Raw genomic sequence first — 20807 nt, forward strand, 5'->3', positions numbered from 1 at the left:
AGAACAGTGAGAGAATCCATTTCTGATGTTCTAAGGCACCGAGGTTGTACACATTTGTCAGCGCTGCCCTGGAAGCATCTTACCTCTCCTCCCCTGCCTCAGTGTCCTCTTCGGACAAGGGGAGAGAGGTGGCCATGTCCTCAGATGGCAGCCCCTCCCTAGGCCACACAACCTCTGCTCAGGAAGGCCAGGCCACCTTATGCTTCAGGTGCCACCCAGGCTGCCTGGGCCCACAGAGGCCTCGTGTGGCCTGACCAGGTCCCTGAGCAAGCGCTTCTGTGGCGGCCCCACTTCCTGGAGCCCCGACTGGGCAGGCTGTGGCCTTAATGGGCCCGATTATCAGATAACTGCCGGCCTAATGGCAGAGATAACTTGTGAATATGCCAGGAGGCCTGGCTAAAACGTTCTAACTGGGTCCTTGTCTTCCCCAGGGCAGATAAGATGGCAGGAGACCAGGGCGAGGCCGAGGAGGCCGGCGCCCCTTTATCAGCCCCGCAGAGAGGGGGGCAGTGGCCAGCTCTGTTGCTTTGTGGCCTGCCCACAAGGGTCTGAGTCCTCTGCCAGCCCCCTAGGATGCCTGGGTCTCAGCCCATGGGCCACACCCTCCTCAGGCCCTCAGAAATTGGTGCTAAGGGACAGGAGTGTGGCCCAGCCACATGCAGTCGCCCAATCCTGCCCAGGCAGCCCTGTGAAGCTGGCCTTCTCCTTAAGCCTCCTTGTGGAGATGAAGAAACCCAGGCCCTGAGAGGACACATAGCTGGCCGTGGGATGCCAGGATCTGAACCCAGGCCACCTGGCTCCAGATGCTGACCGAGGGTCCTGGCCCTTGTGTCCTGGCTGTATCTGTATCTGTGGTCTTCCACCTGGCCAGCCCTCAGGGACAGGTGTCTGTGAGGAGAGATGGGGGATGAAGAGACTGTCTAGAGATGAGCTCGCCAGGCACTCATTTGTCTGTCCCTGTGTTTGTCTGTCCAGCCACCTGATGGGTCCATGTGCTGCTTCTGAGGCTGGCAGGGAGCCAAGGACTGAGCCTGTGGACTGTCCACTCAGGGCAGTAGGATCAAGGGGGAAGCACCCAGAATCCCAAAGCAATGGCTTACCCTCCCTCGACACTAGAAATGCACTAAGTCACACAGGTTGGCCTGCACATGGGCCTCTTAACTGGGTTGCCCACTTGCTCCTCTAGGTACTAGACCTGCTGCTGGGGCCACAGACAGGACAGGCGCAGTGGCAGTGATGCCCTCGGTTTTCACACACTTTCTTTTCTGTGAGCAAATGTTTGTGTAGGAGTCGTTCGTGGCCTTGTTGGTCATGGAGCCCCCATGAAGAGACAACACTTTCCATCTGAGGCTGGTGCCCACCTTCCTGTGGGAGGAGGGGCTCGGAATTCAACTCAGTCTTTCCATGTGTGGGCTGGGACTCAGGGGCATGGAGGTGGAGGAAGGCAACTGGCCCAGGTTGCCCCATGAGCAACAGAAAGAGTGGGACAGCCCCAGGCATCCCAGTCCGCTCTGCTTGTCATATTTATGGGGGCCCGTGGTCCCTTTCCGGGAGCCCTGGCTCTGGCTCGCCCCCCACCTGCCCACGCATGCACCCACAGGCAAACGGCCACGCTTCCTAATCGGAGCCCCCTGGCTGGCAGGCCGAGCCTCCCAGATAACAGCATGGCTAGTGCTCCCCATGGCAGTCGCTCCATCTCCTGGGTATCACCCTTTGCCAGACAGGCCTGGCTCCTGATAAACGCAGCAGTTCTGCATGACTGGGGAACAGACCCCACCACTCTGGGCTTGCTGGGGGCTGGTGAAGACCCCGGAAAGGTGGAGTGGCTGGGAACTGAGGGACTTGGGCTGGGAAATGGCAATGGTTACTAAGATAATCCACCTGTTGGGTCAGGGGAAAACCGCTTGAGGCGCCCCCTGTGGGTGGATGCGGGGCCACGGCAGGTTCCTGGCTCGGTGAGGGGAACATGGCTGGATCTAAGCTGCGGCTTGCCAAGTGCCCCTGTGCAACTCTGTGGTAGCTCTGGTGATGTTCAACACCTGTCTGCTCAGATGACCTATTTCCAGGTCCCTGTCCTGCCCACATCCTCCTGTGGCCAGAAGAGGGTCCAGCAGGCATTAAAGTACAGTTGGTACCTCCCAGAGACCCCCTTCCCACCATGAGTAAAACTGCATTAGAAAAGTTGGGCTGGGTGAGACCCCTTACTTCTGGCAGACTGGGTATCTCACGAGGGTTCAGTTCAAAGACAAGAATGAATGAAGGCAGAAATAAGCAAGGGCGAGGGGCTAAGAGGTGGAAGACACTGAGCCAGGGGTGACAGCTGACAGGGAGAGTGACAGGCAGGAAGATGCAGTTATTTTTAAATAGCCTCTGTAAGAGCCGGAGGACCCAGACAGTGGTAGCTGTGCAGATGGCCACTTCCCAGCCACACTGACAGGAAACCCGAGGCCTAGAGAAGCCCAGGAGCACCCAAGCCACACCATGAGCTCAGGCTGAAGGTGGAAATGAAACCTAGGTTTCTGGACTCATGGCTCAGTGTTCGCCCATGTGGGCACCCGGGGAAAGGACAAAGGAGGCACAGCGTCTGCCCTCGAGGAAATGCAGATGGTAACATCTCTAATGGTGGGCCAGTCAGAGCAGGCTTCCAGGCGGAGGTGTCCTCCTCCCAGAAGTCTCCTGTGACCCACATCTCTTGTTTCCTCTTCCCGAGCTCCAGCCAGGTACTACCCAACTCTTCTCTACCTACTCTGGTTCCTAGCCCCTCAGCTGGAGAGTAAGGGCAATGCCATTTACCCCAAGAAGTAGCAATCTTCATGCGGTTTCTGGCCATTTATTGAACCTTAGCCAAGGGCCTGGCACAATTTACAGAGATTCCTCCTAGCCACACTGAACCTATTCCCCAGTGTACAGAGTAGGAGACTGAGGCTCAGAGAGGTTCAGCAACCAGCCCAAGGTACACAGTAAGTAGTGAGAGGTCATGGCCAGGGCCTCAACCCCCTTTTCTGGGCCGACACAGGAGGTGATGGAGAGGACAGAGGATAGAGAGGCTCCTGAAGAGGAGGTGGGGTGGGGGTGGGTGCTGCGGGGCAGCTCTGAGCTCTTCTGTCCTGTGGCTGACTTCCAGCTGTCCTCAGTCTCCCCATTTGCAGATGGCCCCCTCTGGGGGTGGGACAGGCCCTGATGCCTGGGTGGACCCCCCCACCCCCATGGGGGTCAGCCCATCCCCAGGCATAGCATTGGGACAAAAACTAATTTATTCTGGCAAACAACCTCACATGCATTATTTCCAGAGCAAACATGCAGCATGAGATTCAATTTCACCCCAAGCATCTGAGAGACACCAGATGAAAAAATTCAGTTTTTGCATATTTATATGATTTACATGTCTACTTAGGTCTCAAAACCCTCAATGGCATCCCACGGGGATGGTGAAGGGAGGCATGGCTGAGTGTTGCCACCCAGGCCAGCCGGACCCATTCCTGAGAGCTTGGCAGAGGGGTGGCTGGGTGAAAGAACTGAGGTCTGGGATCAACGGGCCGGGGCCTGCCTCTGCTCGCCTTTCACTGAGCCTCAGTTTACCTGCTGGGTTGGCAGTTGTTCAAGTAAAGGCCAAGTGTGGGTAGACGTGGCCAGCATTGCTTCCCTCCCCGGGCCCAGCCCTGGGCTGCCCATGAGCTGCTGCTCTCAGCTTCGGCTCCAGCCCTGCCCAGCCCTGGAGCGCATGGTCTCCTCCCTCAGCAACCTGAACAGGCCAGCGAGGGGTTCTGCTTCTCCCATTTCATTCCACAGAGGGGGCCCAGAGAGCTGGAGCCACTCCCTAAGGGCCACACAGCGGGCACCCGCCCAGACTAGCCAGGCCTGGGCTCCTTTCTGACGGAAGACCCAGGGCTCCGACCTGGACCATCTGGCTCCAGAGCCCACTGTGCCCTTCAGTGTTCCCCCTAAGCAATGGCCCCAGCAGGCTGGCTTGCAACTCTGACTTGGGACAGCTCTGTAGGTTTGGAGTGTCCATGGGCTTAGGGGCTGCCTTCTGCACACTGCTGGCTGGCCCTTCCTTTATGCTAGTGGCTGATGGCCTCCAGAGCAGAGACCAGCCACTGGGCAGTCCCTGCCCGGAATGGTGGGCTATGGGATCAGCATGTGGGCGCTCACCCTGGGGTCACTGCCAGCACCCACTTATCTAATCAGCCTCATCACTCCCACCCAGCCCTGCCCTGTGGCTCCTGTGGGCCAGCTGGCCCTGGCTTTGTGGGGAGTGGCCCTATCTCAGGGATCATGCTGTTTGCCTTTGATAAAAGTCATAGAAAAGAGAGGGGAGAAGAAGCAAGAGGGAGAGAGAGGGAGAGGGAGAGAGAGGAGGAAAATGGCAGCATGACCAGCATCCCCTTCCCCTAGGCAGGGTTTTAAAAGTTTTCCTGGCTTTGGGCCCACAGTGGAGCTGGCTTATAGACTGTGTGGGCCCTGAGAATATATTTTTAACATGTCTTTATCAGTGTAGAAACCAGGCACAGAGAGGGCAAACGGCTTTGTTAAGGTCACACAGCAGATCATGGCTGGCCCCTTGTTTCTGGCACGAGTTCTCCTGCAATGACGTTCTCCAGACCTGTTCACACACACACCTGCTTGGCCCATCCCACTGCAGATGCAACTCACTGGACCCCACCACGATCTGGAGCACTGGGGACTGTGCCCCATTTACTGAGGGTGATGTGACATGGCTGAAGGCACCTGCTCTAAATAAGGTCGAGCTGTTTTCCAGTCCTCAACTCGGCCCTCCTGACCAGGAAAGCCCTGGGCTGGATGGCAGCTGAAGCCCTGGAAGGACAGAAACAAGGACAAAGGGAGGAGGAGGCTGAGTGGCTCCTCCTCCTGGCCCAGGTGGCCACCACCATCCAGGGTCTGTCTTCTCTGCAGCTTTAGCAATTGTCCTTGGCTCTGGAACGTGTGTTTGTATCCTGCTGCTGACATCTCCCAGCTGGATAGGTCATTTCCCTCCCTCGCTTCTGTTTCCGCTTGTGTGAAATGGGATATGAGAGCACCTGCCTCCCAGGCCATTGCAAGGTGAAAAGACATAATAAATGTGGTACACGAAGGACAGGGCCTGCACATACTAAGTGCTCACTAAGCACTCACAGAAACACGGCCTGCGAGCAGCCCCGGGGGTCCAGCTGGGCTGAGTGCAGCCTCTGCATGACCTCGGCCGGGCCCTCAGTCCCTCTGAGCTGGGGTCCCGTCTCTAAAAGATATGACACCAGTGCCTGCTCTCAGTGGGGACGGGGCTGCCCGATGGCTCTGGTACGGTGCCACATGACCACCAGTCCTCGTCTCCGAGTCCTCGATGGTTGCCATGGTGGTGGAACACAGCTGCAACCACCACTGCCTGCCTGCCTGGGCACCCTGGCCCTGGTGTGTTGGGGGATTTGGGAGCCACCCATGCGGGGGTGGGCAGAGCTCTGGTCCTGTGGACATACAAACAGGGGTCGCAGGTAGGCACAGAAGGCCAGCTCCCGGGTGACTGCAGTGAGGTGCGAGTCGAGCCTTCTGGGAGTGGTGGCACCACCTGAGGCCATGAGAGTCTGGGGCCCGTGGCTGGTCACCCTCTCTTCTGCTCTGTGAGCACTGGGAAGGGAAGGTTTATTCCAGGTGGATGCTGTGGCCCAGCTCACGTGGGACCCTTCTGTGATCTGGCCGGAGGGGTCAAGTCCAGGCCTGGGGAAAAATGGCTGGGGGAGGGCAAGTTCCCACCAACTTCCTGGATCATCCCAACATGCTTTTGGACCCTGTTCTCTTTCTCTCTCTCTCTTTAAATTTAATAACATTTATTTGGGGTAGTTTGGGGGAGATGGCTTGAAGATTGTGGGGGATGTGATTAAGGCCACCAAAGTCCTTGGCATGGCCTTTGGGGCTCAAAACACAGGACAGGACTGGTGGCTGAGGGGACAGACTACTACGCTGAAAGCCTGTTAAAGAGGTTGGTCTTGTATGTGGGCCCGTTCTTGCTTCCATTTAAAGATGAGGCACATAAGGCCCAGAGGAGGGGGTGCCTGGCTCAGGGTTCCCGTGTGGAAATGGCAGACCCTTGTCCTGGGGCATGAGGATGGCTGTGGGGCTGTGTCTGGGTAAACTGGCAAGTGGACTGAGGACAGCTCGCTGTTTGTTCCCAGGAGGCCCACCCTTACTGCCAGTGGTCCCGCAGGCCTGCCTGCCTGTGGGAGCTGTGCAGCTTTTCCCATCTGGGCTGCTTTCCCCAGAGTGTGGCAGTAGCAAGACTCCCAGCTGCACTGCCCACAGGCTGGGTGCCGACCTTCTAGTACCCTCCAGGACACGAAAAAGGCAGTCATGCCCACATAACCCAGGGCTTCAGGACCTGGAGACCCAGAGCTACAGGGCACCGGTCAGCTCTGGGTATGTCACCTGGATCAAGCCACACCTGAATGTCATACCAGGAAACAAAGAGGACCAGAGCTTAAGTTTAGCTGTGGCTCTGTCACCAGTGGCCGCCATACCTTTAGACAGATCCTGCCCCATCTCAAGCCTCTAGCTCTCCTCTATGAATTATAGAGACTCAGTGTTGAGAGGACATGGCTTAAAAAGCTTTGGGGAAAAAACAGTATGGTCCCTTTCCCAGGCTCTCTGTCAGTCCAGGGAAGCAAGGATTGGAAAGGTCGAGGGATCGTCCAAAGTCACATGGCCAGCAAGTGGCACAGAGAGTCAATCAAGCTCAGGTCCCCCTGACCCCAAATACATGACCCTAAGCCAGGCCGCGTGCCCTCTGTCACAGTGAGTCTGGCCTAGTGCATGGCTGGCATGCTCCAGGCCACCGCACAGTCCTGGTCCCATTTCACAGGTGGGAGCGACTGTGCCGACAGGGGAGTAAACGATTCTGATGCCCGGGCAGTGTGCGCAGGCTGCACCCCAGCACTGAGGCTGTCTCCCAGGCCCCTGCCCCACGGCAGTTGGTGCAGCCAAGGTGGAAGCAACAGAATAATCTGGCATGTGCTGCTCTGGAGGGAGGCAGTGGTGGCAGGAGTGAGGGAGCCCTGGAAGCAAAGCCACCTGATTCTCAGCAGAGCAGTGGCTCACGGCCCGGGTGAGGGTTTCCACCCCGCCTCTGGCCTGGGCAGCCCCATTGACCCCCACAGAAGGTCCGGACCCCCACAGCAATGCCAGGTGGTCTGGAAGCTATGAGCTGAGGCCATGAATAAAAACGGGGACCTGCTGTTACTATTTAAAAGTAAGGTTTCACATACAATCTGGGAGGGAGATAGTAGATGCTGTGACAGAACCCAAGTCTGGTTCCTGAAGGCCAGGAACCGTGCGAGCCCGTGCCAGCTGCTACCCCTCAGACAGCGACCATCTCCCTGCACGGTGCCTCACCCCCAGCCCCTACTCTGGCCACACTTCCATCAGATCACTTCTGTGTTATTTTATAATATTGAGTGCTCAGCACTGGAGATGTGGGTGTGACTGTAACCAAGCCCAGCATCCATCTCACTGATGGGGAAAGTCAGAGAAAATTCCTGGGAACCTCCCGACCCCTTGTGCAGGGCCTCCTGGGTGTCCGGGTCCCACCACTGCCTGGGGACGTCTCTGGCCTCTCTGTCCTTACCCTGGTACGCTCTTCCCAGTGTGGCTCCTGCTGGCCTTTGGGCATGGTTACGGGTGTCCAGCCTGTGCTAGTACCGGCCAGCCCAGAGCTTAGGCTAGAACAGTGCACAGAGCTTGAGTCCTCCCTGGAGGGGGCGTTTCCCTCTCATTCCAGGCTTTGCAAAGGGCTTCAAGCCCAGAGCCTTCTTAAGAGGTGTCCCACAGACCCTGTGCTCCCAGAGGCTGGTCGCAGGGGGCAAAATGAGTGTTGGCTTCCTCCCGTGGTGGGGGCATACCTGCCTGGAGAACGAGGGTGGCTGCACAAGCCTAAACTTTCTTTCCACTGGACATGGGCTGAATGCCCGCCCACTGGGCAAAGTGCCCTCTCCTGAACCTTCCCTCTCCTGTCAAGCTCTGCATAGCAGCTGCACAACACGGGGTGGGCTGAGACCAGGCAGAGCTGGCAGGCGACATTACTGGGAGCCAACGGCAGAGGGGGCTGGCATGTTGCCGGCTCCAGTGTGGTCCTGTGGGTACAGGCACAGTGACCGCCACAGGGGCAGGGTAGAGGTACACTCCACAGACTCTGTGTGCCTGAGTGACCTTGTGCATACAGCAGCATCGATGCCCTTGGCCACCAGTCCCTCGGCCCCCTGCCTAGTTGTACCCTGAGTGCCACTGCCCCCAGCACTGTGGAGATGACACCTGTATTTTATTAACTCTCTCTCTCCACTAGAATGTTAGCCCCTTGGGCTGGGGTTGCCAAGGGTTGTGTTCTGATAGCTCTGATAGAGCTGGGGACCCAGCAAGTACCTGTGTCTGGAGGATGGTGGTAGGAGGTGGAACTAGAACTGGGCATTCCAGTTTGATCAGCAAGCACAGGTCTGGGAGATGGGGCAGCTGGTCCTACTGGTCAGGAGAGGGGCCCCATGCCAGCCTCCCCTCTGTGTCTGTTCTCACCTCCCAGCCACCTCCCCTTCTGACCATGGGGAGGGGACTAGCCGCTGCGGGCTTCCTCACAGGGGTGGCTCTCAGGCTGCCCACCCACAAAGGTGTGGTGGGCAAGGAGGGGGACTGCCAGGAATGGAGTTTACTGTGGATTGGCCTGCTTGCCAGCCAGCCAGGTGAGCGATGAACAGCAGGGGGTGGGGGGGCAGTCTCAGGCACTGGAGCCCCCGGCCCTGCCCCCACCCTGTCCGCCAGCTGGTGCCTATGAACTTCTCTCCCTATCACTGGAACATCACTGGGGATTATTGATTTTTTGATACAGAACAACAGCCCATCTTTATCGGGCTGAACCCTGGCCCCAGCTAATGATGGAGCTGGGACAGCCTGGGAATAGCCCAGAGAACAGGGTGGGGCCTGTCTCCTCGACCCGAGACCTGTGGGGCCCTTTGCCGCTACTGGGCCCAGAGACCTGTCCTGGTGAGCAGTAGCCCTAGGGTAGGGTGGGTCTGTAAGGCTCAGGTGGCACAGGCCTTAGGCAGCAGGGGTCGCAGGGGTGCCACACTCAGGCCCAGAAGTGCCCTTTCTGAGGCCTTGTGGGCAACTAGAGTCTCCAGGAAGGTTGCAGTGGGGGACAGTCTAGGGCTCTGATCACCCCATCTGAACCCCCAAGGTGGGGCTCCTTAGGGCGGGACGTGTCCCAGATATGGGCCTCCCCCAGGCACGGGCAAGAGGGGATGACGTGACTGGCAGGAGCAGCCGTGGGGTGGGTGGTGGGCCTGAGAATCCTCAGGGTCAGTGTGTTGAGCCCAGGACACGGCTCTGACCTTGCTGAGTTTTCCAACAGCCCCTTCCTGCTCCCCACCCTGGATGGAGCCTCCTCTTGGCCTTATGGAGCTGGAGAACCACAGCTTCCTGGGTGCCTTAAAGCTTGAGGACTCATGGGCTAGACACCTTCTTAAAAAGCTAGCCGTGCTGGTCTTTGGGCCTCAGTCTTCCCACCTGTTAAGTGGGGAGAGGGGGCCCCTTTAGCTCCTGGGCCCTGGTACTTGGATCCTGGAAGACCCTGAGGCCTGAGCACTGGGGTCAGGGTCCCTGACTCTCCTGGCCCTGCCTCATCCTGTAGGCGGGCTGGAAGCAGGATGTGTGATAAGGCAACGAAAATACCTCCTGTGCAAATAGCTTATCTGGCCCCTATCAGCCTGGGCGTTCTGGCCCCTGTCCCCTGTTTTTCCAGGGGCCTCTACCACGAGGTATTGGCCCTTCCTTCTCATTTAGCCTCCAAATCACCTCCTCTCAGTCCCCAGACTGGCCATTCTGCCCTGCTCCCTGAACTAGCCTGGGACACGGTCCGCACAGGGCCCTTACTCTCTTCTGTAAATGGGCAGGTGGGGTGGGTTGAGCGAGGGTCTAGGCAGAGGCTGGGTGGTTGGAAGGGTGAAGGGAGGACCCACTGCCACCGCTGAGGCACCAGGTACAGCCCCTAGCCGTGTCCTGCTGGGGTGGCAGCAGTGGGCACCAAGCCAATGCACTCAAAAATATTATAACACTGCCACTACCTCCGCAGGGTGAGCCCCTTAGGGATTATGAAGACCCTTCCAGAAAAGGTACCTGCTCACCCTTTATGAGCACCAAGCACCTCCCATCTGCTCTGCCCACAAAGAAAGTGTTTACACAGGGGCAGGGAGGGCTCTGACTTGCCTACAGCCCCACAGCCCTAGGGACAGCCCAGCAGGAGGCCCGTCTTGGGAAATTTTAAAAATCCCTCTTGTGAAAGCCAGGTGTGTTCACTGCACTATGCAAAACCAGCTGACACCTGCTTCCATGGTACTGATCAACTCAGTCTTCCAACCTCCCCATGCCATAGGGACTGGTATTCTCTTTTACAGAGAGGAGAGTGGGGGTCAGAGCGGATTTGGCCACATAGTGAGGCAGGTAACTGAGTTGACGCTCAGGCCCCAAACCCTGCCCAGTCTCTATCCTGCTTCACGCCCTTGAAGAGGCCATAGGAAGAACAATGACTGGAGCAGGGCGGGGCTGGGGAAGAGAGATGAGGACTGGAGCACAGAGAGCTTTGCCTTGCATGCAGCAGGCACAGGCTGGCCCCCTCCCCAGACACAGCCGTGCCTTGGCTCAGGAACGCCTGGGGCTCCCTGCTGGGCCCTGAATGGAGTGCCCTTCTGCCCATCTAGCTAAGTCCATGGCCAGGCTCCCCTGGGGTCCCTGTCTGGGTGCTTTCTCCCACCTCCACTCCATCTCTGGTCTGCCAAGATGACTGCATGTCCCCTCTGTGACCCAGCAAGGTCCCCAGGTCCTGGAGTGGGACGTGTAGAATTGGCAGGACCAGTAAAGCTCAGGGGCCCAGGGAAGGGGTGGGTGGTGGTGGGAATGCTCCATGTCAGCCCCAGGTCTGCTGTTCCCGCTCATGGCCTCGGACCCTAGGCATGTCTGACCCACTGTGATGGCAGAGCAGCAGGGACATCTGTGCAGAATCTGCTACTTTTAGAATCATTTCTCTCTCTTCTTTAGAAATTCTGCAGGCCAGCAAAAATAAATAAATAAATAAACAAATATAAATGGTTTGCTATCTTCAACGCAGCATGATGGCTATCCTCACTACCCTGTGCCTGTCCACACTGAGATTATTTTTCTGGGATAGATTCTGAGAAGCTGAACTGCTGAGTCAAGACAAGAGCATCATAGAGCTGTGTGGGATCCGGCCTGGGCATCTGGTGTGTGAGTGCTCTTTTGGAAGGGGGGGAGGGTAGGTCCCTGGAGCCCACTGTACCCAGCAGCTCTAGGCAGCAGGGGGAGTCTTGGTGACAGCCATGAGCACTGAGGCTCAGGGAAGCTGGAGAACAGTCCAGGAGGCCAAGAGGCACCGGGATGGCCCAGATGGGAGCCTGGGGCCAAAGCCCTTCCAAGAGCTCATTGCTGAGGGCGCTTGGGGATCCTGTGAGAGATGGGGCTGAGGATGCGTGGGACACAGGAGTCCGTCTGGAGAGGCAAAGGCAGGTTCTGGCTGGGAGAGGGCAGGGGCCGAGGCAGGCAGGGCCCCCCTCCTCATTACAACACATAATAAGCCCCCAAGATAGCATCATGCCTCATTTCAGGCCCCGCTTGGCCCTTTTAGGCAGGATATGACCAGCCCTCCAGCCGATGGCGGCCCCTTTGTCCCATCTCCGGGGACCGATCTTATCGGCCACGTCCACCGCTGCCGTAATGGAAAAACGCAGTGAGGAAATCAAAAGTTACGCACAGTGATAGAGGCATAATAAATAAATAAATAAGGAGCCCAGCTCGCCTGGCAGGGGGAGGGGCTCTCTGAGAACAAAGTGTTAAATCATACGGCGGGGAGGGCAAGTGGCTGGCTGGGCCTGTAGGGGCAGTGGGTTCCCATCCTGGGCCTGGTTCCCATCCTGGGTCTGAGAGAGCCACTGTGGCTTGTCTAGCCTCAGTTTCGTCATCTGTCAAGTAGGTGTGATCAAAGCGCCCACCTGTGGGGCTGAGGGAGATCCCAGGACAAACGATGCCTGGCATGAGGGCAGCGCCGCCTACGCCTGACAGCAGGCTGCCTCCATCTCTCCTGGGCAATGAGAGCCAGCTGGTGCAGGGGAGAGACCTGCCTGATGGTGACCCCAACACGCCCCAGCTGAGGCTGCACGACGCCAGGGAGAGCCCAACACCACGCCCTGGGGACCGCAGCCCTGGGCACGGCACAGCCCTGCACATACTCAGAGCCACCACATCCCAGGCGCTGCCTTCCTGTGGCCCCGCACGGCCCAGCCTGTTCCAGCCCTCTGGCACCGCCAGACCCCCGAACATTCTGTCCCCCTCCCACAGAGAAGCAGCTTGAGCCCAGAGAGGGGTGAGGGGGCCCAAGGTCCCCAGTGAGGGAGGTGACAGCTGGATGCCAGGTCTGCCCTGATAGCAGTGTGGGGGCTGTGCCAGCAGGGGGTAACGGGACAGATACAGTACCGGTGACAGGGACAGTGCTCGTGACAGTGAGAGCGCTAATATGAGCACGGGGGTTAGTGCCAGCAACAGCAGCAGCAGTGAGAGTGCTAGTCTCAGCAACAGCGACAGTGCTGGGACGAGTGGCAGCAGGAGCACTGGTGCCAAGAGGAGGGACCGCGCCAGCACTGGCACTGGCACTGACAGAGGAACTGTGGCGGTCGTGGCAGCAGCAGCTGCCTCACCATCCCCATGGGGTCCTCTGTGTGCAGCAGGGGCCGTTTTCCCAGGAGGCTCAGAGGAGCAAGCTGATGCAACCCAGGCAACACAGCCAGGCTGTGGTGGGTCTGAGTTTGGGCCCAGGAGGAGGACAGGGAGGGAAAGTTCTGGAAGGAGTAGCCAAGGCTCCACGGAGGGGCTCCCCAGGTGGGGGCAGGTGCACTGCACTGCACTGATGTTTGGGAGGGTCAGGCCAGGCAAAGGCTGATGCTTAGACACGCAGACGACTGGTGGGGTGGGTTGGCTGAAGCAGGAAGCCGGCGGGAGGGCGGAGGAGGAAGCCAGGCTTGATTAGCACCCACAGCCAAGATAGGCTGCCCCAGCCACAGATAGGCACTCCCGGAAGGCCAGTGAGGTCAGCGGGCAGGCAGCCAGGCCTGGACCCCCCAGACGCCAGGGCAGCCGAGGAATTGGGTCCCGGCCATGCTCCTCGAGGGAAAACCTGCTGCCCACTCACCCTTACCTGCACCCTCCGAGGAGAGGCCCTGGGAACCCCTGAGAATCCCTTGGGGCCAGACCAGGAGAGGGTGGGCTAGGGCCACTCCCTGGTAGGTGAATTTTGGGCTCAACTCTCAATCTTCCAGTGGTGGCAGTGGGGCAGCCGCTCAGCCTCTCTGGGCCTCAGTTTCCATATCTGTAAACAGGGAGTCCAGCATCTGATGCCAAGTTTCAGGCTCAGCTTTTTCATGGGTCTCCCATGTTTACCCTGAACCCCTACAGTCCATTCCTCCCACAGCAACCAGTTCAGGCAACAGCCCTCATCTCCTCCTGCTTGGTCCCTGTCTCCCGGCAGGTTGCCCTGCACGCAGGGTTTCTGCACAGTGTGCTCTGTGGGGCTGATTCCACGGGATCCACTGAGCTCTCTGTGAGAACCCATGAGGATGAGGGGCGGCTCCGCCTCAGTCCCTTGCCCACACCTCCATTCCTGTCTGCATTGGCCCACGCCCCACGAGGACTGCTCTCTGTGCTGCGGGCTGTGGCTCTGGGGGGCAGCAGCTGGTCTGTTTTGCTCACATTCTACCCCCCAGTGTCTACAACAGGGGCCAACACACAGAAGACACTCAATAAATAAAAGTATGAGCGAGTGAGCCAGTGGGCGAGGCCCCTGTGGAGTGGCTGGGTGGGATGCTGGTAGAGTCTTACAAAGAGTCGCCTGTTGACAGCCTGCTTCTCCCGCATATTCTGACCACCCCCCACCTGTGAGCCCAAGGCCTAGGTATCTTTGGTGGGGGCAGAGGTTGAAGTCAGAACCAGGCCAAGGGGCAGCTGCCCCAACAGGGCTGATGTGGGTGCCAGGTGGTCAGCTCCTCCAGGTTGAAGAGGAGCTGCTGAACACAGTGAGGGGATTCCCAGGGCTGAGGGGGCCAGCTCTGTGCCTCAGTTTCCCTCCCAGTTAGAGAGGGCATGGGTGGTCTTATTGCAGAAGTCCCTCTGCACAATGCTTTTCTTGGGTGCTGAAAAGCCCTGTGCATGGCCGGGTGCTGGGCCCCTGGGGCAGTGCAGGAGGCAGGATCCGTACGGGCCAGGGCAGCCACACAGGAGAGGCCATGGGCTCATAGCCCCACCTCAGTCCTGTCCTGGGGTCTGCCCACAGGGCCTTGCTCAGAGAGGTGGGCAGTCCTGAGCTCTGGTGGTGGACACAGGCTAAGGGTTCAAGGGTAGGAAGGGTCCCTATCCCACTGGGGAACCGGTGCTCTGGCAAGGGGTCATAGAAAGAGCTTGGGGCAGGGGCGGTGGGCAGCCAGCCACCCTCAGCCCGTGCTGGCCAAAGCCTGTGACTTCTGAATTCCGTTTCTAAGACAACCACTACCAATGAAGCCCCCAGGCTCTGCACTCACTCCAGACCCAACCCGAACACTCTGCTCAGGGCTCATGCCTGCTCTGTACCCTCTGCCTGGTACACTGTTCCCAGGTAGCAGCTGGTTCCCCTCACTCTTTGGGTCTTTGCTCAGACATGGGCTCAGGGAGGCCTACTCTGGCCACCCAGTTTAGAATTGCTCCCCCTTCTTTCTCTTATTCCAGAGCCTCACCCACCTGAACACATGCCACTTTTACTTCCTTATTATTTAGTCTTTGTCTCCCTGACCAGAACATCCGCTCCCTAGGTGCCGGGACTCTGTTGGTATTGAGCAGGAACTTAAGACGCATGTATTTGTTGAGTGAATAAACGACAGCCTTCCCTTCCCTGGCCCATGCCGGAGCTGTGGACCCATGCTCCTCTGGTTCTATGGACCGTGTCACCCCCACAACACATTTCCATGAGGACGGGACCGAGTCTGTTTCTGTCTGCACCATGCCTGGCCCCCAGCAGGTGCTCAGGAAAACACCTGGGAAAAAAGGATGGCCCACCGCGGGGGCCCACAGACCCCTTCTCAGGACTCTGCTCCATCTCCCCGAGTCTCAGTCTGCTCAGCTATAACGTGGGGAAGTCGGGATGGTGTAGAGCCCACTGGGGCACCTGGCGTGGACCCCAGTCCCTGGGAAACCCAGAAAGAGGTGGCTCTTGACCCAGCCACTGGGTCTGGTCTCTAGAGCTGACTCCAGGTTGACCCCTGACATCAGCCATCACCCCCCTCCTGCGGCCCTCCCCTATCTGCTAATCTAAGACAAATAGGCCTATTGGGCTACAATGCCAGGCCTGGTGATAAAGCAAAATAGCTGAAATGATTTTTCCCACCCACACAAGCCGAACTGGCAGGAGGGGACTTGTGGCCGGGCAGTATCGGCCCATCTCCCAGGCTGTCCATCAGGACAGGCTGTCCTGCCTCCACCGCCTGCCCGCCCACTGCCAGATAACAAACCTTGAGGTTTGCACAGAAACTCCAGGCAGCAAGATTAGTCAGCGGAGCACGGCCCAGATAGTCAGCCCTACGCCCTTGCTCACACTCCAGGGCGAGGATTCCCAGCTTCCGGCGGGCCCTCCTGGGGACCCTGGGGGTGGGAGAACCAGGCTTCAGTCCCTGAGCAGGAAATGGCTGACAGATGCCTCCTCCAGCCCCTTACAGCAGCTGCTTCACTCCCAACCTATTTGCCAATGGCCGCTGACCACATACTCTGTTTAAAACCCTTCATTTTATAGCCAAGAAAATGGAGGTGTCCCCCCACAATCCATGGCATTGAGCTCAAACCCTGACCCATGCCCACCCCATCCAGCCCTGCCTCTCTCCAACCCTGCTCCAGCCTCCAATGCCTGAGCCACACCCAAACTGCAAATCTCGGGGCCTTTGTGCATCACCAGCTCTGTGCTCGGGCAGCCTCGCCCCAAACCAACCTGTCCTGTAGGGCTCAGCGTGGGGGTGGGGGAGGGGCTATGGGTATACCTGGCTCTGACCACCTGGCTGTTTCCTTTCTGACCTGCAGGGATGTGGGAACACAGCCAGCCTACCCATCACTCCCTCCAGGGCTGGGGACAGAGCTTGGGACAGAGAAGGTGATACCATTATTTGGGCAACTGGATTTATCTTTTAAGCAGAGGTCACTAGGAAAAAGCTCTAGGCCCTGAGACATTTATGGGTAAAGGGGGTGTCACTCCTGGGGCCCTGATCCCACACAGCCAGGCCAGGAGCGAGGCGTGGAGGCAGAGAGAGAAGGGTGAGCATGAAAATGAAGCCTAGAGACACCTCCAGTCCCAGGCCGAGCCCTCTCTGATCCCAGTTCTGTGAACAGTGGGGGTCGGTGACCTTGGCCATGTCACTTCATCTTGCCAGGCCTCAGTTTCCATAATTTTAAAGTGGGGATCAACTAATAGCTCCCTCACAGGACAGCTGGCAGGATTAGGAGAGATAATAGTCACCTCAAGAATTACAGAAGATCATGATATACAAAAAGCATGAGCAAAAGCGGTTCTCACCCTGTGGAGTAGTTGGGTGGGAGGCTGGTAGAGTCATGCCATGCCCCAGGGTCCTTCTCTTGATGGGCATTGGTCCCCATCCCCACCCCATGCCCCTCTCTCTTGAAACTGGGCTGCCCCAGACATGAGAGTCCGCTTCAGTCTCAGCTGGTGGGAACTCCGGGGCCACTTCCCCACTAAAAGCTCTGGCTTCTGGGGGAGCAGAACCCCAGAAGTTGGCTATCTCTGAAGTTGGAGACATGGAGGTGGTGGTGACAGACTATGGCCCCTTGTGGGGACTGTTTGCCCCACAAGTGTCTCAGCTGCTACCTAGTCTGGGACGGGGCACAGGTTGCTGCTAAGTGTTGAGTGAAAGGTGGGTTGCAGGCGGTCCCCAGCTCTGCACCCCCGTCCCTTCCTGCTCCAGTTCAGACTCTTCCTGTCCAGCGCCAGTCTGGGGACTTGTGGACGGGCCTCTCATTCACCCTGTGCCCTCATGATAAAGCCAGGCTGCTGTCCAGCAATCGGTCCTAGACAGGAGGCTGCCCCACTGCCCACAGGTCTCTTACCTATGGCCCCCTCACCTTCTCACTTGGTCCCCACCCTCCCAAGGCTCTGCCCAGTTGGCTTTGTTTTTTAATCAGTGCTCACCAGGAAGGTCTTCCACACCCTGAGATATGTACAGGTGAAGGAGACCCTGTTCCTGAGGCCCTGATCATACAGCCAGGCTGTAGGTACCCACCACCCTGAGTACTAAATGTGCCCCTGGCCACCTCCTTCCTTCCTGGGCCTGGGAAGCTCAGGCCGCCCTCACAGCCACTCTATGTCCTGAGAGCAGGTGGGGAGCCCTGCAGGCCTCCTGGCTTCCCTCCCGCTTCCCAGTGAGTAGCACTCACGGTGAGCAGCCCTGCGCTCAGCATCCAGGGCATCCGGGCCACGCCGCCTCCTAGACAGGTGCGCAGAGAGCTAGACAGAGACTCTCTTCATTAGGACTCTGCACTGGGAACAGAGGGTGGGGGTGGGGACGGGAGGTCGGAGGAGCGAAGCAGGAGTTAACCCCGCCTCTACTGGCTGAGGAGCCGCTCAGGGGAAGAGACTATGGAGAGCTCTCAGGGAGGGGATCCAACACCTGAGGCCCCCGTGGGGACCCAAAGCTGGGTCCAGCCCCACACACAGCAGCCACTCCCTTCACCCTCCTTGGACAGGGCCATGAGGTGGGTGGAAGGCCCAGGACCCTCATTCCGTCAGATGGGACCCTCGGTGCTCTCAGTACTAAAGGGGCCTCTTGTCTGTCTGACCTGATGCTTCTGGATGTTCAGTGGAGATGGGGAAGGAGAGGAGGGTGGTGGGAGGTGTGGGGGCAGGACACAGAGTGGGGGTGGGTCCTGAGGTGGGTGGAGCCAACCCCTGAGGATCAGGGAGTTTAGCAGAGTAAAGGCAGGGGCAGCCACCCTCCCAGACGGGCTTTGGCGATTATAGATTATAGCTGGCATCCATTTGCATATCAGAATTTTAAACAGCCAGCCTCTCCAGCAAACAAGGTCATTTCAAAGATAAAATTACTGAGTTCTCCCTCTTCCTGCTGCCTGCCCCCCTTTCCCTTTGAACTGGGCTGAAGGCTCAGGCCAGGGCAGCTCCAAGTCAATGTCCTCTTCTCCAGCCCTGCGGGTGCCCTTGGCACTTCCGGCTGTGACCCCCTCCCTACAGAGGCCGGGATGGGTCCCCTGCTCCGCCCTTGTCTACTTGTCCACTTTCCCGTGGCAGAGAGGGACCCCTCTCTGCTCAGATCCTACCTCCACCCCCTCTCCCTTGGGACCAGACCCCACTCTCCTGACCCCTCCCTGACCCCTCAGGCCCCAGGGCCTCCTCGCCAAGCCCTGATGGCACCTCTGAGCCTTTGCATGGGCTGTGCCCTCTGCCTGGCACCCTCCCTTCCCACATGCTCTCAGCCCGGCCTGCCCTGCTGGGACTCCCGGCCCTTCCCTAGGACCTCGTATTCCCCACGGTGCATGCTGGAGCTGCCTGAGCTCCATGAGGGCGAACATCCTTGGCACAAGCAGCCTTCCTCCAACACTTATTTGGGGCGCCTATTTTCTAGCCTCCTCCCACCCTGGTGTCTCAGAGGAGGAGGTGACAACGCAGAGGCCACACTGTGTGTGGTGTCACTGTAGAGCTGGGCCTCAAACCCAGCTGGGACCCTGTGCTCTGACTGACAGATCTGGCTCTGGGGCAGCCAGGGCATCTGGGTGAGAGGTAGGCGTGGACCTGTGGGGCCGAAATGACCACCACCCACAGGGGACCAAAAGGTGCTGCTCCCAGCTCCACGGCTCCACAGCTCAGCCGGCCCAAGAGTGGAGTTCTGGTTGTCTCAGACCATGGATCCTCCCGTGGAGCCTGCGACACTGCCAGGCACACATGCATGACAGGCCCGAGCCTAACACGGAGGCGTGGTGCTGGCTCTGCAACCAGGCACGGCTCCCTCCTCACAGCTCCTTTGAGCGGCCAGCACTCTCCTTAGCTCCCTTGGACACACGAGGAAACTGAGGCCCAGAGAGGACAAGTGGCCTGCCCATAGTTACTCTGCAAAGTTAGGCTCAGGATGGGCAGGCTGACTCAGGGTCTTTGCTGCTGTCCTCAGACAGTTTGGGGGTTCCACTTGAAGCAAGCTGGCAGCCGCTGATAGAGCTCATAACTTTAGAAAATGAAAACAAACATCTGGAACTCCTCCTCAGCCTGATTTTGTTGCTCTAGAGTTACCAGGCATCTGCCAGTGGTAGGAAGAAACTAGGGCGGGCACCATGGAGCCTGTGGATGACAGGATGGGGAAGGGGACCTCATGGGAATTTGCAATGTGTGTGTAGGTCCTCCTGGGAGGAGAGGGGTGGGAGGCCTCCCTTCTACCCAGTGCTGCAGGTTGCCTCCTAGGGGTCCTTTTGGTAGTCTGCTCAGGGCCCCGACCACTGGAAGCGGAGCAACCGTGGTGCCCCCACCATGCACTTGCAGACAGGGGCCCCGAGGCTCGGCCTCTCCCCTGGGCTGCTATCGCCTGGGTCCCAACCCGCGGATGGCAGCCAGCATGGGCTGTAGCACGTGTGCCGAGCCCTGGGCTCTGTGAGGTGACCAGCTCCCACCCTCATGCAGGCCAGATGGAAAACCAAGGCTTGGACCCAGTCACTTGCTGAAAGCCAGATGGTGTAGGGTGCACTGTGGTCCAAGCTGCCACCCCCATCCCAGAGGGGACATGTGGCTGATCCCCCAAGCTTGCTGCTGGTGAGGGTAGCGGCTAAATTTTCCCTCATATTTGAGGTCTTAGAACTAGCTTTAGGCTAGAGATCAAAAAGCAGGGAGAGAGAGATGCTCTCACATACGACGGGAAGTGGGGTTCAGAGGAGCAGAGAATGAGAGAGGGCTCTGGACTTGCAAGGAGTAACAGGACTTGCAGGTGCAGGCAGCCAGGCACTGGCTGCACCCCTAACCTCCAGGCGGTCACTGCTGGGCAGTGCCCTTGGAGACACCAACACAGTTGGGCTCTGATGAAGCCTCGCTGCCCCATTGCTGGCACAGGCAGCCCCTGCAAGATAAGAGCCCACTGGGCCTCTCTGGCTTCCCCGGCCGGGTGATAAGTGTGGCCTGTTTGAGGCCTGATAGGGAGTGGCCACCATGGCGGTTGGCCAGCGGCCACTTATCGGCCCATCGCTGCCCACTTCATATCTGTGGGAACTGATAGGGAGCCCCTCGGCCCCCAAGGATGCAAATAGCACAGGAAGCTCCTGGGTATACCCCAGCCTTGCCTGGGGTCAGGTTCTGATCTCCAGGGGCCTCTGTTTCTCTGGGTATGAAATGGGGATGACGGCACCAAAGCTCCGGGGGGCGGAGAGGCACCACCTGGGGTAATAGCTTAAGCCAGCACTCATAAACCCATGGCCAACTCTGGAGCCAGGTAGTGGGTCCAAACCTGGCGCTGCCACTTCCCACCTGGTGACCTTGGACAGGCCCGTTGGTTGCTCTATGCCCCCTACCTTGGCAGAGACTTCCCTGCACCCTAGCAAGGTGAAGCCCTCACCACAAACCTTCTTTCCACTGGTCATGAGCCTCATTTGTATTATTAGAAGTGAGCATGTAGTCTGCATGCATGTTCCCTAGGGAGTGTGCTCACAGGTGTCTGGTACACAGCAGGCTTTCAATAAATGCTTGCTGCACCCACAAATGTGCC

The 20807-nt window shown here is 58.5% G+C and overlaps 1 protein-coding gene across 7 annotated transcripts in view; it reads right to left on the bottom strand.

Annotated features, from left to right (window-relative positions):
• ZFPM1 (zinc finger protein, FOG family member 1) overlaps nt 1–20807 on the bottom strand; it is a 74863-nt gene that overhangs the window by 19823 nt on the left and 34233 nt on the right. The window lies entirely within an intron of this gene.

The sequence above is a fragment of the Artibeus jamaicensis genome, unplaced genomic scaffold (genome assembly GCF_021234435.1).
Source record: "Artibeus jamaicensis isolate MK-2021 breed Jamaican fruit bat unplaced genomic scaffold, CSHL_Jam_final contig_464, whole genome shotgun sequence".
NCBI lineage: Eukaryota > Metazoa > Chordata > Mammalia > Chiroptera > Phyllostomidae > Artibeus > Artibeus jamaicensis.